Source organism: Notolepis coatsorum (genome assembly GCF_963971535.1).
Source record: "Notolepis coatsorum genome assembly, chromosome: 2".
NCBI classification, from domain to species: Eukaryota; Metazoa; Chordata; class Actinopteri; order Aulopiformes; family Paralepididae; genus Notolepis; species Notolepis coatsorum.
The window spans coordinates 152,113,941-152,128,125 of NC_140166.1; the positions used below are offsets into that span (position 1 = coordinate 152,113,941).

The 14,185-nt window shown below is 48.7% G+C and overlaps 1 pseudogene across 1 annotated transcript in view; it reads left to right on the top strand.

Moving 5' to 3' along the window:
* Positions 1-14,185, top strand: part of LOC311223571 (tetraspanin-1-like) — a 39,581-nt pseudogene that overhangs the window by 13,290 nt on the left and 12,106 nt on the right. Inside the window, exon 3 of the transcript in view lies at positions 13,246-13,321. The product of the transcript in view is annotated as a tetraspanin-1-like (transcript). The remainder of the gene's footprint in view (positions 1-13,245; positions 13,322-14,185) is intronic.

The window sequence follows — 14,185 nt, forward strand, 5'->3', positions numbered from 1 at the left end:
TCATTTGACAAGCCGTTCGGACAAGTGACCACGTCCGGTTGTGATCGGTCCTGAACTGACCAGTCACCGCTGATGGCGAAAAAGATTGACCACCGTTGTAGCCAAGGAGCGTCTGCTCCAAAAGCGATCTCAGGCAGGCGCTGACAGTTGCGGATGGTGACACAAGAAGACGAAGAAGTCCATTGTTTTGACTAGAGCATCGAAATGAATGGCAGCGGACGGCCGTTTTGGATAATCATGTCGAATTTTTACTGGTACACACATTACAAAAACGTTTGTAAAACATTAATTTTCCGTGGGACTTTTATAAACGTTGGACCTGTACTACATAAGACTTCAGGCTATGGAACCATTATGTTTTCCAGCTCCTACCTCTTAGCTGGAACTTAAAAACAGGCATCTGGCAACCAGTACAAATAAATGTGAGTACACAAAACTTTTACTTCAGTGTGATCATTATTGTGGTGGCCGCTTGTCGCTCCCCAGTGAATCGACAAGCGTCCACGATGCACCCGCAATTAATTATCTTACTCAGTCCCAAAGTTGTGATGTTGAATGAATTGAATGTCCAAAGTTGCTCCTCTTATGGTTTACAGGGTTTATTGTTGTCCAAAGGTAAATGATAGTGAATGAAGGATTTAAACAGAACAGTTGTCAATTGCTCCCCAAGGTCAGATCCAACAGTGAAACAGATAGAAAATTGTATCCTCATCACAGGTGCACAAAGATTGCAGTGATCACCTTGGCTATTTATATGAGTGGGCTGTAATGGGTGGTGAGCCCTCTAGTGTCCAAACATAAATAAGACAGTCTAAACAGTGCATAGTTCTAATATATAATAATAATACTAATAATAATAATAATAATCTATAACAAAAACACTAATTTGGCCTTTACAATTATGTTACTCTATTTAATTAGCACTCAAAGTGATTTTGCTTTCTTGTTTTACACTTCAGAATATTACCTTCCAAAAGAGGCCAGACATATGTGTGCATGTGTTATAAGTATAAAGTATAATAAATCGCAAATTACCTTGGGTATGCAATAAAAATAAAAGCAAAACAAGCCCCATTTTTGCCCGATGCTTAAGAGGTTAACCGCAGTTATATTTTATATTCTCTTATTTTAAATTTTTTTGGGGGGATCATTCCATTTAGGCTGTGGGGGGTGCTTAATGTCTGAAGAAGTCGACTGAAGGCTTCCTGTCCTCAATTGCAATAGACCTATCGCTAAGCCACGCCCCCTTTGAAAACTCGGACACAGAGCCGACCGTGAATGACTCTCGTTGACGATGGCTGCAGGCAGCCCCTTTCCTGACTGTGATGCAAGCCTTGCTTATGGCTTATGCCGCTGGAGATTTACCACAGCAGGTAATAGACCTGTTTTTTAAAGATAACACAAATATTTCATCTAGAAGCAGACAGAGAGGGTTACAATATGCAGTGGAAAAGTACGTTCATGAGATACACATTTACCTCAGACCTCCATGGTGATGCAAGCATTAGCTATAGATAACGTCTCAAGCATTACTTACAGTTGACTTGATTGAAGATTACAAGAACTATGCCGATAATCCATGATTACTATTGCTGATACATTTAGTTTAGTGGTCCAACGCAGTATACGAGCTAGACCTGACAGGTGTGTCACTAGTCACTAGAATGAGGAAAAAAGTGAGAGATGTCACTTGCCAACATTCCTCCTCCATAAAGGGGTGAGACTTCAGAGAATGGTATGCTGCACATTCTAGTGTACATCAGGTCAAATGATTGATTACACTAACTATAAATGTATAGTGATAGAGACCAAAGTAAAAAATACCTAATAATAAAATAGACCTAATATACGGGGCGACAGTGGATTGGGAGTAGAGCAGTCGTCTGGTAATCCGGAGGTTCCCGGTTTGATTCTCGCTCCTCCCGGGCAGCGTGTCGAAGTGTCCTTGAGCAAGACACTGATGAGCAGGTTGGCACCTTGCATGGTCGCCTCCACTGTTGGTGTGTGAATGTGTGAGTGAATGGGTAAGATGTGAGAAACAAATTGTAAAGCGCTTTGGATAAAAGTGCTATATAAATACAGCCATTTACCATTTACCAAAATACCTGTAAATCACAGTAAATGGCTATACAGGTCAGGACATAGCTTTTCTTATAACACTAAGTATAAGTTATATTTAATATAAATAAATGCATATACAACACATTCTCAAGATAGATCACTCTGATTAGAAAAGAAAACCCACAACTAAAGTGTACATAAATAGCCACTATTTTTAATATATACAATAAATATACATGGATTTACAGTTACACAAATGTATGTACGATATAAACTGGAATAGCGAACAATATCATGTGTTGTTGTGATACATCTATGGTAATTTAACATTATATTCTTCTCATACCTCCATTATGGATTAATAGCCTGGTCTGTTGACATTTGCAATATCAGCAACTGTTGATGAAGATTAAGTACTTTAACATTGTAAACCAGCAATCTGACGGACACAGCATAACTGGACCACTTTAACAACCTTCAGGTCAATCGAGGGTTGAATGCACTGAAATACAAGAACACCCTATAGAATATGTACTGTACTTTTACTTTTGTCTCATTCTGTGAAAAAAACACAAAAAGCTGAGTATTAGCTAAGCATAGACAGATACTAATAATAGTTCATTTATGGAGCATCTTTCATACCCTGGTGACATCAAGATGCCTGGGAGTTTAAGGTTTCTCAAAATGTTCTGAATCAGACGTGAGATTTGTTACTTTTCATTGGCCAATTGACAATTGGGTTTATCAATATTTGTCTGTTTTCCTGCCGTTGGTCCCATTGCTTTCTCACTTATTTTACATTTGCATTACATTTAGTAACTTAGTTGAGGCTTTTATCCAAAGCGACTTACAAGTTCTAGCAGGGGCGTATCTAGACCAAGCACTCTACTGGGGCACAGGGGGGAAATCAGGGATGCCAAATTGTTTTGCCGGTTTTGGACGTTTTTTGGGGAGAAAATGGGCAGATGTTGTAACTATTTGATTTTTAGCCAGTTCTTTATTAGTTTTAATTTGATGTGTACATGCTGATACATGTCATACAAGTAATATTCATACTTGTGTGGTGTACGCGTTTTGGTTACTCACCCAATATGTGTGTGTCTGGTGAACCCACAACATTATTGGGATTTTAAAACAATAAAGCCATAACCATTTATGTAAAAATACTGAATACTTAACATATGTTAACTGTTATCTCAATTACAACCAATATAGACAGCATAAACAGTATGGTTAATATTAGCCATTTATCTCAGCTAGATCACATTTATAAATACAAGTGCTATTTGTTTTGTGTGATACAAAATGTAAAACAGTATGAATGAAACAAGGTGGGGCAGACAGTGAAGGTACACAGTGAACCTTTTTGCTTCATATTTATCATGTTTACTTGAAACTAACTGTAGTATTATATTGAGCTTTTATGCATGCTGTTTACAGTTGTGGTTCTCTTTAATAGCTACCTTACTGTTTATCTCAGCTTAACCCTATGCATATTTGTATCGAGTTTTTTTCAACTTTTTTTTTAGCTACCAAGTCGGACTCCATTGAACTGGTGGTTGTCTGTACCTACCTGCTTCCATCTCCTCCAACACCGGCACATCTGCTCAAGCTCCCGCCGTCAGCGAGACATCACCCGGATACTCCCGTCCATCCAGCACCACGGCTGTGTTGCTATTTTATATATATATATATATATTTATTACTTGAGATATATTGTATAGTATTTGTATATTGTCTGATATCCCTTGTATATTCTTTGTACATATACACGGAATATCCCTTTACCTAGTACAGGCCAGACCATAATATTCGTTCTCCTATTGGACAGCGATCCCCTAGGCGCCACGGCCATACCCCCAATGTCTTGTTCAAAGTCACCGCCTGGACATGCCTGGACATGCCCGGTTCTGCGCAGGAATACGAGACAGAATTAAGGCTGGTACTAGATTGTTCACCTTACGTATAAATACGGCGCAGGTGAATACAGTAGTAATCTTAGTAACAAGTTGAAGCCTCACACCACGATACAACGTGCTGTGAAGTGGGCCCGTTTTGCCCCGAAATAGAGCCTTGAGACCGCGTGCGAATTGATAGCTGAAGTGTCAGAATTTAACGCTGTATCGTCGAGTTCGACCTATTCTATTATTAAGTAATAGTCTATTATGTATAGTGTATCGTGCGGCTACCATTCTACAGTGACCAGCATTACCAACGTTTCATCGTACCGAGCTAGTGTGCTTATCCAGGCTGGGCGGCCTAACCTGGTGCCGTCATCCGAGGAGCCCTAGACGAGAATCGTGTGGATATGTACACTGGATAACCTACCCCGACGACTACAGAGCCCTTTTCGGCTGGATTATATTTGCTTTGGTCCTGTAGCTGTTGGAGCGGAGAATCGTCTACACCCACTGCTGTGTGGGATCTACCCTGTGAGGAGCACCGTCGAGCCCGCCTCTAGTACTCTGAGGCTGGCTAGCTTTCCTCCATGCGGCACTGCATACCGGAGAATAGCTGTTGCTTCGTCTACGGATCAAGGGATTATTGCACTGTCTCCTGTACCTGGGGTCTCCTTGTTCCTCGTTGACCCAGACCTTTGCTACCGACAAATCCTCTCCCCTGCTGGCTTACAACCGGAGGGAACCCCCTTAGTATCTCCAGCTGATCTACTAGTGTACATATATAATTCTTATGATACAGGTGGTATTAATTATCCCCTGCGTAATATGCTCATGGACTTACGCTCTTGACCTATTCATGCACATTCTTCGCCTTACAAGCGCAACTCTCAATCTTGATAAGTAATGTAAGATAATCTTCATGCTCTTCTAATAAATATTCTTCTAAACAGTATTTCTTGTGAAGCCGTGTTATTGTGGGGGTGTTCATCTCATATACATGTGTACTGTATGGCCAGTAGTAATGTACATAACTCAGTAGTGGTTTAATGATACCATACTTATTCAATACAGTCAGGGAATTGTACCCCTCAGTTACAATTGGTCCTTCGAGCCGGATGGTAATTAGCGTAATATTAATATAATATTAATATTGACATGGCCAATGATGAACACTCCACAAACGGTTCTCCTAAGCTAGATCGCCCGGAGCGCAGACGGCAGCCACCTCGTTACCTAGAGGACTACGCTGCCAGTCTACTACCTAGCTTTATACAGACGTTAAACGCGGAAAAAGCGGATAGTAAAAGTATGTCAAACCCTACCAACCAGGCGACCCTGCCAGTAGAGACCCTAGTGGGTTCTAACGTAACTGACCAAGCTCACGGGGGGACCAGGAGGGACATGACATGACTTTACCCCCCGCCAACGTCAACGGGATAGTCCCCGGAGAGCTCCAGGATAAAGAAAGCCCTCCAGGGACGGAACCCGACCCACCACCAGAAGAGACGCGCACCCAGGAGATGGACCTCCTCGGAGCGCGACAGGAGAACGGATCTCCAACGAGCACTGCCAGAAGCCGATCACCTCCATCAGTGTCTTCCCCCAGCGAGGCGGACAAGATGCTAGCGCAGGCATTTATCGCCACCCTGGCAACCTCCACTGAACGCGATCGACTCCAAGCACAGACGCTTAGCGAGCGCGAACATTCTTCCATGGAACAAGAGCGCCTCCGTGCGCAACACCAAAGTGAGCGCGAACACTCTACCATGGAAAGAGACCGCCTGCAGGCTCAACAACTAAGTGAGCGCGAACAATCTGCAGACCAAAGAGAACGCTTCCACGCGCAACTCCAAGCGCAAGCCCTTAGTGAACGCGAACACTCTGCGATCGAGCGAGAGCGCTTCCAGGCGCAGCAAAGGAGTGACGACGACCGCATACGCCTGGAGACTACACGCCTCCAGACGGAAGAGAATATGGAAAGAGACCGCGCCGAAGCCCAGCGCGCCGCCGCCGATGCACAGCGCGGCGCCGCCAATGCACAGCGCGACGCAGCCCAAGCCCAGCGCGAAGCAGAGCGCGACCTCGCTCACATCAAGCGCGAAGCCGAGCGCAACTGATTATAAGCGCAGATAATGGAGCAACTGATTGCCAGGGCAACCCCCCCTCCCTCCGCACGGAGCTCCAGGGCCTCGTCAAGACAAGGGTCTAGGGCACCCTCCCCTACCCGATCAAGCGACCCGGAGCCCGGCCAACAGAAAGAGCCTATACACCTCTCCGAACCCCCTCCTTGACCGGTCCATGCGAGACCCAGCAACAGGGAAGAACCGGCCTACGCCGCAGAGAGACTAAATAGACGATTACAGGATCTAGAAGACCTGGCAGAGGAAGAAGAAGAGGGAGAGGAGGAAAGTCAAGCCCAACAGCAGCATCGTACTCCACAGGACCAGGAGGTCCAGTACAGCCCAGACTTTACCCCCGAGGCCCTGCGTTACAGACCCCCGACTCAACTCACGGGTGAGCTTGATGCACGACCAGCCCCGAGGAACAGCACCTGGGTACACGGGCCTTGGTACCCGCCAGGTACCAGCCCACCACGACACGTAAGAGGAGACTCGCCTAGGAGGCCTCTCCCCCAACGCTCACCGATGTGCCAGCCATCCATGGCATCGTACCTTGGCACACCGACGTTCCTGGACTTCACACACGAGAACAGAGCACAGTACACAGAGCTACGAATGTGCTTAGAGACAATGATGTCCGATGTCCCAGATGAGACGTACAAGTATGCTATCCTACTCAAGCACCTGAAGGTGCCCAGAGCGCATAATATAGCGCTGGCATATTCCAACTCAAGTACCCCATACACCGCGGCTCTAGTAGCCCTCGACCAACGTTATGGACGCATATGGGACTACGTAATACAAGAGATAAGGAATATTGACCGTCTACCGCCAGCCACAGACAATCGCTCATTAGATGACCTCTCTATCAAGGTACAATCCCTGGTAGGGATGCTGGGGGCACAAAAGGAAAAGGGTATGCACGAACTGTACGCAAACTCTAATGTTGAGAGAATATTAGAGAAGCTTCCGCCCGCCCGACAAGAGCGCTTCAGGCGGCAAAAGGACCACCATGATCCCAACGGTCCCGAGCCATCCCTCCTAGACCTGGCCGACTTCCTGGCGAGAGAAGTCAGCAGCCTACGACTGGATACGTTCGTGCGGAGCGTACCAAGCTCCAGAGAGGGACCTAGGATATCAAACGATGGCCGCAGGCTGGTGACCGTCATGCACCAAGCCGAATCAGTACCGCGCAACAAGAACCACAGTACCCCCTCGATGAAAGAGAAGTGGAAGATTGTATGCCAGTACTGCGAAAAGGAACACTGGCTGTCACACTGTGACACGTTCAAGAAGATGACCGCCGACGAGGTGAGTCAATGGATAAAGTCCAACCGCCGCTGTTACCGCTGTGGGCGCAGTCACATGGCAGCCGAGTGCCGCTTAAAGAAGAGGTGTAGTCGGTGTGACGGAGCCCACTTGGACGTTTTACATGACAGTAACAGAAGAAAGCCCGCACCATCAAGCAGCACAAAGGCAAGTGTTATGTACATTGACCCCGCCAGCAGCGGGGGCGCCCGGGTGCTCTTGAAGGTGGTCCGCGTAACATTGAGTTACGAGGACAAGGTCATGGACACCTACGCCGTCCTTGACGACGGGTCAGAGAAGACCCTTCTCCTCGCGTCCGCTGCGGCCCAGCTGGGGCTGCGGGGGAGCGAAGAAACGATGACGATTCGGACTATAAGAAGAGACCTGAAGACGATCAAGGGTGAGAACGTCTCCTTCACTATCGCAGCAAGCGGGCAGCCAGAGAGACGGTATAGGATCACTAACGCTTTCACCAGCCAAGACATAGGCCTGTCGCAGTACACCTACCCCATCGCCAAGCTGATGGACAAATACGTGCACCTGCGTCAACTACCTATACCGCTCATAGACGGCGCCACCCCGACCCTGCTGATAGGATCTGACCACGCACACCTCATTGTCCCGATGGACCGGGTCCACACTGGGCCCAGAGGCTGTCCAGCAGCAGTCGAGACCCGCCTAGGATGGACACTACAAGGCCCCCTCTCCAGGTCTCCCAACCGAACAGCAGCCACTCGCTGCCTCCACTCCAGAGTGACAGAAGAAGACACCGCCCTCTTACAGCACGTCGAGAGGCTATGGACACTAGAGACAATGCCCTTTAAGAACGAAAAGAAACACATTCGTTCCAAGGAAGACATTTATGCCATAGCCCTCCTCGAGCAGGGGACAAAGAGAGTCAAAGTCAACGGAGTGATGAGATACGCAACTCCACTCCTGAGGCGAGAGGGTATGCCTACCTTCCACGCCCCAAAAGAAGCGACGGAGCGGTATCTATCGAACACAGAGCGGCGCCTAGCCAGAGACCCCGCTCAAGCTACTGTGTACCGCGCTGAGATTGACAAGCTAATCACAGCGGGACACATAAAGAGAATTGACATTAAAGAGGCCGATCAGACGACCGAATCATGGTACGTGCCGCACCACAAAGTCCACCACAACGGCAAGGATCGTATTGTGTTTAACTGCAGCTACCAGATCGGATCACAAAATCTGAATAAAGAGCGCTCTTGCCCGGCCCAACACTCGGCCCCTCCCTACTAGGCGTGTTGCTACGTTTCCGCCAGAACAAGGTGGCCATCAGCGGCGACATCAAAGGGATGTTCCTGCAGGTGCGACTAGTGGAAGAGGACAAGCCCCTGCTGCGGTTCTTATGGAGAGAGAGGATCGGGGATGAGCAACCATCCATCTATCAATGGGAAGTCCTCCCTTTCGGAACCACATGCAGCCCATGCTGTGATACGTTCGCACTGCAAAAACACGTCGCAGAGGACCCAGCAGCTGATGAAGAGGTCCGACAAAGTGTAGGAAATAGTTTCTACGTGGACAACTGTCTGCAAAGCGTCTCGACGCCAGAAGAAGCCGAGGCCCTCCTACTCAAGCTCCGCGCCTCTCTGATCAAAGGCGGCTTTGATCTCCGGCAGTGGGCCAGCAGCGACCCGCAAGTATTGCGCAGCCTCTCCCCAGAGGACAAGGCAGCAAGCAGCGAGACCTGGATGGCGACCATCCCAGGAGAAGCCCAAGAAATGACATTAGGACTAGTCTGGCGCTTCAAAACAGACTCGCTCCATTATAGACACACACCCCTGACCAAGGAGCAGGGAAGGTCGACTTCACTACCGACCACAAGACGGAGTGTATACAGAACACTCGCCAGACAATATGACCCGTTGGGATGTATTCTACCTTACACCACCAGGGCAAAGATGATTGTACGAGCGCTATGGGACAAGGACCAGGGCTGGGACGATCCCATACCCGGACACCTTGCCTCCACATGGAGAGAGTGGGAGACAGAACTCAACTCGCTCCCAGGTGTCAACATACGCCGCAGCTACTTCCCACCCACAGTGAGGCCGGAGACGTGTCAGATGGACCTGCACGTCTTCAGCGACGCCTCCGAAGTAGCCTACGGTTCGGTGGCCTACTTGCGGGCCCGAGAGGAGGGAGGAGAAATACATACTGCCTTCGTCCTGGCTCGCTCAAGAATAGCCCCCCGCAAGCAACAATCTATCCCGCGTCTAGAGCTCTGCGCAGCCCTAGTAGGAGCGCAACTCGCCACGTTAATCCAACGTGAACTCACCATCCCGGTGCAAAGAACAATCCTGTGGTCAGACTCCATGACCGTACTCACATGGATCCAGTCCGATTCGTGTAGATACAAGGTCTTTGTGGGAGTCAGAATCACAGAGATACAAGATTTAACAGAAGCAGCATGCTGGAGGTACGTGGACACAAAACAGAACCCAGCCGACGTCATCACACGGGGAATGTCCCTGGATGACCTCACCCGTCACAATCACCATAGTGACGGTCCCGAGTTCCTCAAGCTCCCGGAAGAAGAGTGGCCTACACCCACCCCACGGGAGGCGAGTGAAGAGGAGGCAGAGAAGAAGAAATCTATGTTCTGTGGGTTGACGCACACCCTAGTCCCCACAGATCCCAACATAGACGACTGCCCCACCCTTGAGAGTGCGCAGTTAAAGACATTCCTGTGGCACCACCCAGAGGTTCCGTCCACTACTGACATTACTGCAGCTAACTACGAAGAAGCAGAACTCCTTCTGCTACAGCGAGCCCAAAGAGACTCGTTCCCCGACGAGCTAGACTGTCTGCAGGGATCAAAGCCAGTCCCGTCAGACAGCAGACTGCTCCACTTGGCCCCTGAGAGCGACGCCCATAATCTCATCAGAGTGGGTGGTCGTCTGAGGAGAGCCCCAGACTTAACGGATGACGTCAAGTTCCCGATAGTCTTAAACAGCCGACACAAGGTCACAGAGCTCATCATAAAGAAATACGACGAGGACGTGCACCACGCCGGGGCAGAGAGAGTCTTCGCGGAGATCAGACGTCGCTATTGGATACTGCAAGGAAGAGAAGCAGTACGACGCTTCCAGCGGACCTGTCTAGACTGTCGCAAGTGGCGAGCACAGCCCAGTATACCCCGGATGGCTGACCTACCCCCCTGTCGCCTCCGACTCGGCGACAAGCCCTTTCACTCCACCGGTATGGACTGTTTCGGCCCGCTGTATGTAAAGAAAGGAAGAGGGACGGAGAAGAGGTGGGGTATTGTATTCAAATGCATGGCCACCCGAGCGATACACATAGAACTCCTTCCAACCATGAGTACGGACTCATTCCTTATGGCCTTCCGGAGATTCACATCGCGGAAAGGAAAACCGTCTATATTATTGTCTGATCACGGGACAAACTTCAAAGGCGGAGAAAGAGAGCTGAGAGAGAGCTTCCAAGCTATGGGCCCAGAACTTAAGACCCACCTCGCTCCCTCTCAGATTGATTTCCAGTTTAACCCCCCGAATGCACCTCACTTCGGTGGAACTTGGGAACGAGAAGTACGTTCAATAAAGACAGCCCTGTACGCCGTGCTTGGGGCCCAGACCGTGGCAGAAGAAGTCCTCACGACAGTCCTCACGGAGATCGAGGGAGTATTGAACTCAAAGCCCCTCGGTTACGTCTCAAGTGATGTAGCAGATGTCGACCCAGTCACCCCCAACACTCTCTTGATGGTGCGGCTGGACCCCGCGCTCCCACAGACAGTGCACAGACCTGAAGAAGCGAACGGCCGAAGAATGTGGAGGTACAGTCAAGTTTTGGAACAGTTTCCTCCTCCACTATCTACCGTCTCTACAGACCCGCCAGAAATGGGTAAAAGAAAGAGACAATTTGACGGGAGGCGCAGTCGTCATGATTATCGACCAGTCACTACCCCGAGCTATGTGGCCGGCCGGCCGCGTAAGCAAAGTGATCACTGGTGCCGACGGAAAGGTCAGAGCGGCAGAAGTGCTCGTCCAAGGGCGGACATACACCCGACCCGTGGCGAGGCTGATAGAGTTGCCAAGGCTCCCTGACTCTCTTGATGACGACCATGACCCCCTGACTTTGTGAATTGCCCTACTCCTCACAACAGACATTGAGTAGTGGACAGTGCGGTTAATCTGTCTCTGCTTATCTAATTAGGTGCGGACTAATTAGGAGGCGGCTGTTACAAAGGGTCAGATTAAACCGAATATATATATTTATTACTTGAGATATATTGTATAGTATTTGTATATCGTCTGATATCCCTTGTATATTCTTTGTACATATACACGGAATATCCCTTTACCTAGTACAGGCCAGACCATAATATTCGTTCTCCTATTGGACAGCGATCCCCTAGGCGCCACGGCCATACCCCCAATGTCTAGTTCAAAGTCACCGCTAAGACATGCCTGGACATGCCCGGTTCTGCGCAGGAATACGAGACAGAAATAAGGCTGGTACTAGATTGTTCACCTTACGTATAAATACGGCGCAGGTGAATACAGTAGTAATCTTAGTAACAAGTTGAAGCCTCACACCACGATACAACGTGCTGTGAAGTGGGCCCGTTTTGCCCCGAAATAGAGCCTTGAGACCGCGTGCGAATTGATAGCTGAAGTGTCAGAGTTTAACGCTGTATCGTCGAGTTCGACCTATTCTATTATTAAGTAATAGTCTATTATGTATAGTGTATCGTGCGGCTACCGTTCTACAGTGACCAGCATTACCAACGTTTCATCGTACCGAGCTAGTGTGCTTATCCAGGCTGGGCGGCCTAACCTGGTGCCGTCATCCGAGGAGCCCTAGACGAGAATCGTGTGGATATGTACACTGGATAACCTACCCCGACGACTACAGAGCCCTTTTCGGCTGGATTATATTTGCTTTGGTCTGTAGCTGTTGGAGCGGAGAATCGTCTACACCACTGCTGTGTGGGATCTACCCTGTGAGGAGCACCGTCGAGCCCGCCTCGTAGTACTCTGAGGCTGGCTAGCTTTCCTCCATGCGGCACTGCATACCGGAGAATAGCTGTTGCTTCGTCTACGGATCAAGGGATTATTGCACTGATTATTACTGTACCTGGAGGCTCCTTATTCCTCGTTGACCCAGACTTGCTACCGACAAATCCTCTCCCTGCTGGCTTACAACCGGAGGGAACCCCTTAGTATCTCCAGCTGATCTACTAGTGTACCATATATAATTCTTATGATACAGGTGTATTAATTATCCCCTGCGTAATATGCTCATGGACTTACGCTCTTGACCTATTCATGCACATTCTTCGCCTTACAAGCGCAACTCTCAATCTTGATAAGTAATGTAAGATAATCTCGTGCTCTTCTAATAAATATTCTTCTAAACAGTATTTCTTGTGAAGCCGTGTTATTGTGGGGGTGTTCATCTCATATACATGTGTACTGTATGGCCAGTAGTAATGTACATAACTCAGTAGTGGTTTAATGATACCATACCTTATTCAATACAGTCAGGGAATTGTACCCCTCAGTTACACAGAGCGTAGGGTCTTGAGGGTGTGTAGTAGAAGATGCAGAGCGTAGGGGTCTTGAGGGTGTGTAGTTCGAAGATGCAGAGCGTAGGGGTCTTGAGGGTGTGTAGTTAGAAGATGCAGAGCGTAGGGGTCTTGAGGGTGTGTAGTTAGAAGATGCAGAGCGTAGGGTCTTGAGGGTGTGTAGTTAGAGACCATTGACCGGAGGTAGGAGGGAGCTGTCCCTGCACTGCATGGTACGCCAGGTCCAGAACTTAGCGTATTTACTTCACGTAAATTAACTTGATCCATTTCCATTGTCTTCCAGTTCTTCATCATCGCTCTCCTCATCTCTCATCGCGGAGGTGGCAGTAACTGTGGTGGCCTTGGCCTACTCTTCTTTTGTAAGTCATTTGCTCCGTTTTGCACTTTACCTCCGATTATCTCTCTCTCTATCTCCATCACCCTGCCTCACTCTCTCTCCCTCTCCATCACCCTGCCTCGCTCTCTCTCTCTCTCACTCCCTCACTCTCTCTCTCCCTCTCTCTCTCTCTCTCTCTCTCTCTCTCTCTCTCTCTCTCTCTCTCTCTCTCTCTCTCTCTCTCAATGCTTCCTTTCTTCTGCCGTCTTGCCCTCATTTCACAGTCTCACTGTCATGAACACCACACACACCACACACACTCACACACACACACACACACACACACACACACACACACACACACACACACACACACACACACACACACACACACGCACACCACTTCTCTCTCCTCTCTCTCTTCTACAGTATATCCCTCCCATCACATTTCTTTACCCTCTTTATCCCAACTCCTCTCTCTCTCCCCCTCCTCTCTCTCCCCCCCTCCTCTCTCTCCCTCCTCCCCTCCTCTATTGTGCCTTCCATCTCTCTATCTTCTCCTCTACACCCCTTCAATTATTCTCTCCTCCTCTCTCTCTCTCACTCTCTCTCTCTCTCTCATCTACCTCTTACATACTTTCTCCCAACTTCCACTCTCTCTTCACTCTTTCTCCCCCCCCCCTCTCTCTCTCTCTCTCTCTCTCTCTCTCTCTCTCTCTCTCTCTCTCTCTCTCTCTTCTCTCTCTCTCTCTCCCCCCCCCGCCGCCCCTCCTCTCTCTCTCTCTCTCTAGATTTTTATCTCCATGTAAATTTTCCATCATAGCAGAGCGGCCATCATTGAATTACCCTGGCTTTATGTCTGCCTGAGTACATTCGGACACTTAATGACTGCCGCGGACGACGCCTC